The 4,263-nt window shown below is 38.5% G+C and overlaps 1 long non-coding RNA gene across 1 annotated transcript; it reads left to right on the top strand.

Annotated features, from left to right (window-relative positions):
* Positions 1–1,762: 1,762 nt before the first annotated feature.
* Positions 1,763–3,968, top strand: LOC107202475. The gene is made up of 3 exons (XR_004496634.1): positions 1,763–2,021; positions 2,597–2,672; positions 3,840–3,968. It is a non-coding gene; the product is annotated as an uncharacterized LOC107202475 (long non-coding RNA).
* Positions 3,969–4,263: the final 295 nt, after the last annotated feature.

The raw sequence follows: 4,263 nt of genomic DNA, 5'->3' as shown, positions 1-4,263 counted from the left end.
ACTCATCGGTCGTATCTTTAATTAGTAGTTGAGCACCTGAATGTCACTGATTTCTCTGTGAAATAGCTGCCTCTGGCCATTTACAGTTGGACTCAATGACCTTAATGATCTTTTCCAACCTACAAGATTCTATGATTCAGAATGAGGATTTTTTGTTTCAAGAAACAATGTGAAATGAGAACGTTCTGTAGTATTTCTCTAAAAATATCTGTCTTTCTGGTACATATCTCCTCTGAGTGGAAGTGGCAAGTACCAGAGGAAAAAATTTTTGTCTTCGGAAATAATAAGGACATAAACAGGAAAAAGACTAAAAAGTACTTCTCAATTCACAAATGAATGACTCTTTTCACATAGCTTTTCATCTTCTTGTGACAGATGGCCCAATTACAGGAACAAATTAATAAATTTTAAAACGCTATTAATGAGCCACTTGTCCAGGGAGTTTCTTGATATTACATATGTCCTCATGGCATGGAAGGTGATTTCTGGAAAGAAAACCAATGAATAGACTTTGTCTAAACAAGAAGTAGAAAATGAAGTACATATTAAAATGCACTTCTAAAAACCAAATATTCTAAAAGCAAAAAGCAAAAAAAAAAAATAAAAAAAAAATCCTTCCTGAAGGTAAATTTTTATGCTTTTCATATTTCTTCCTTCTTTCCTGTCTGAAAGTTGATTAATAATCCATATCCATATTTTTTTTGATTTTTTTTCAAATCATAATTCTGAAACTATTTATTTAAAAGAACTACATCAAAGCATTCAAATTTATCAGAAATATAACATTTATAGCAAAATAGCCTAAAGTTTGTTTTCTGAATATGTTTATGTATAAAGCTATGATATATTAAAAAGACAATGAAGGAAAAAAAAGGAAACAATACTAGAAATAGAGGCAATAGGCAAATGTAACCATAATGCCTTTTGATCCCAACAAAATATAAATGGAATGTGAAGGACATGCTCTATCAGAGGGGAAGGTGAAGGATTCACCTTTGAACTTCATTTAATTACTTGCACAATTTTAACAAACCATTATAATTAAATTTATCAGCTAAAGAAATATGTCAATTTGTAGGTAGTTGATGATTTTCTGAGTATTTTTTTCCTCGCTAATGGAGCCTATTAGTAGTTGTAAACATTTAATTTAACCCAAAATTACAAGATGCTCTTATCATGAATTAGAAATACATAATTATTGCAGTTTTTGGGGTTTTTGGGTTTGTTTTTGCTGTTTGGGTTGTGGGCCATTAATAAATTACAGGCTGGCAGGCCTGAAAAAAAAAAAAGAAGAAGAATGATTGGAGAAAACTCCAACAGTACTACCAAAACATTTAAAAAACATCTAAGATCTGCCAATAATTTCCTCAGTAATTTTTCAGGACTGTCTTGGTTTGAAAGACAGGTGTGTGCTACAGAAGGCAGGAGCCTCCCTTGGAATGAAAAAAAACTCAAACCCCTTCCCTCCGAATTATTATAATTTTGTAATTAAGGGGCTCTCAGACAAAGATATGGGGATGGGAATAATGGTTCTTTACTGGTGTGTGCAATAAAGCAGACAAACAGCAGCTGTGGCACTCACACCAAACAGATCAGCCCCAGTGACCCCTCCTGGCCGCGCTCCCCTCGCTGCAGTTCCGGGCACGGCCGCCAGGGAGCGCTGGTGACTCCGGGCCGGGCGGGCGGGGGGCGGGGATTCCTCCGCTCCACCAGGGGGCGCTGTGGCGCGGGCTGGGCCCACACGCGGTAATGGCGGCTCGGGCAGGACAGGATGGGAGAGAGGCTTTGCTGCACAAACTCCACAAAGCCGATCCCAGTGCCCCAGCAGGACTCTTGGAAGCAGCAAGCTAGGATGGCAAGACGTCTTGGCAGGCAAGGGGTACAGGGCTACAGTGCAGTGAAACCCAGAGCAGTGATGAAGAAGCGGCGGGGGCAGGACAGTGGAGGCCCGGCTCTGGGCACAGCAGGGAGAGCGCCGAGGGTTCCGGGCACTGGAGCAGATTGGTCCCTTATTTAGTGAGGTAGGTATTAATGAAGTCCCAATTTTCAAGTTCTCAATTTCTCAAGCTGCCTCTCACAAGCAAAGGCTTACCCCATGGCAGAAGAAGTAGCTTTGGGCTCTGACGGCGGCAGCAAATTCCCTTCCCCTAGCAGCAGCAGTTCCGACCGTCCTCCCCTAAAGAAGCTGAGAGAGAGCCAGCAGCTCCCCCAGCCCCGTCCTTTATCTCCCCAATCCTCATGGTATCTCTGCCCCTTGGAGAGAAACTCCCTGAAGCTGAGAAGGGCAACCAGCTGCCCTCCTCCCCTGAGCTTGGCCACATCTTTTGTATTTCTTAAGTATCCAGTTGTTAGTGTTTCCGAGCAATTTATGGGGAAAAAAATTCTATAACCAAAAAGGAACAAAAGGAAAGAAACCCAACCCCTAAGAAGATCAGACTTTCTTATAATTATTTTCCCAAGAGGAATACTTTGTTTTACATGTTACCATGCTTTTTTTTTTCCTCTGGGATGCATAAAAGAGGTCAAACTAGAGAGCAGCAATCAGGAGCACAACACAGTAATTCTCATTTACAATTTTTTTCATATTCTTCTGCAGATTTTCCATGAGATGGGAGAGCAGTTCAGAAGCTGTGGATCTGCTGCTGCTGCTGCAGAAGACTACTTCACAAGAAGTAAGACAAGTTCACAAGAAGGGCATTAAGTGTGCCTAATTACAAAATAATTTTAGGCTAAACTGATGATTTGGTCACAAATCTCTAAGCACTAAGTGGAGAGAGAAATAAAATAATATGACATACAGTCTTTAAAATAAAGGAATAGCAATCTTCAGTGTAGGGAACTTGGAAGCGGAAGAACTGAAATCAGAAATTCTCTACTTCAGATAGAAATTAATGCCTTTGTGATATGTCAACACTTCTGACACTTGCTCCAAGCTAGCTGATATCACACTCAGAGGGCAAATACTCTTCAACCTTCCTGTTCCTCTTCTTATAATTGCTGGCTGTCACTATGGGCACGCAGTTTCTTTATAAATTGTAGTTTGACTCCTGTATAAGTAATTTCACAGCACATAAGACACCATTACTGTAGCAGTAAGGGAACTAATGGTCAAGTTTTCTGGCTTATGAACTGCTAAGTGCCTTTTTAGTTTAAGCATACACAGGAACAGAAGATGGAGTTTGTTTACACACAGAGAGAAATCATCAAAGTGTTGAGTTCTTCACATCATGATCCATTAGGACACAGGAGGTTTACTACTCAGTTTACAGACTTTGCCTGCAAGTTACATTTTAAAGAGGTAGAGATCAGGAAACTGCAGCAGATGTCCACCCTGCTCCCTTTTTTTCCCTGTTTACTCCACTAATTAGGGTTGCTTCTAGCAATTAAGCATCCTTGGAGGGCACTAGTGCTTCAGTCCTCTATGTGCAGCTAGATGTCTTACTTTCTGGAAACCCATCCACTCTTTTCTAAATTCAAATCATGGAGGCAAGCCTAATTGTTAAAATTTTCAGGTAGATTATTGAGCAAGGACAGAGAACAGGTGCTGCAGAAATGTATTGGGTGGAGTATTAGAGAGCTGCCAGCCTAAATTATCTTTCACACAGTTTACCCAAGAAGGTTAGGAGAGTATGAAAAATGGATCCCACAAGCCAGAACAGAAAACAAAGTCATTCACAGAGCCAAAATTTAAAGCACGTACTGACTTCTGAAAATCACAAGGGAATTGTGACGGAAAGCTGATATCCTTTGGGAAGGATTGTTCATAACTTGGCATGAATTTTCAGCAGGCTGTTCTCATAACACACAGTACTGAAATTCCTCTGTTAAAACCCTTGTAGGATAAGCTTTGAGCCTTCAGAGATTTGTAGCCATTCATGTTTAAGAATTTTAAACAAGAAGAATGAAGGTAAGTAATCAGAGTACTGAGTACTCATCAGGTAAGATATTATTGTTTCAAAATAAGAAACAATCAAATGCAAGTTTATTTTAGAATAAAAGTATATTATAAATTTTTAGTTTTATAACTATATATATATATAACTATGTAGTTTTATAATTTAAAAATTATGGTGACATTAAAACTGAAATCTTACCATTAATTTTGATTTTAAGTTGCTTTACTTATTTCTCTTTCAAATCTAAGTAACAGAAGAAAAATACATAAAATACATGTATATCTCACAATATACAAATAAAATTATTAATTACTTCAAATAATACATTTTTAGTCAGTACTGGAGTCTTTGTTTTAAATTTACATTC

Source organism: Parus major, chromosome 3, assembly GCF_001522545.3.
Source record: "Parus major isolate Abel chromosome 3, Parus_major1.1, whole genome shotgun sequence".
Classification (NCBI taxonomy): domain Eukaryota; kingdom Metazoa; phylum Chordata; class Aves; order Passeriformes; family Paridae; genus Parus; species Parus major.
This window is presented reverse-complemented; position numbering and strand designations above follow the sequence as displayed.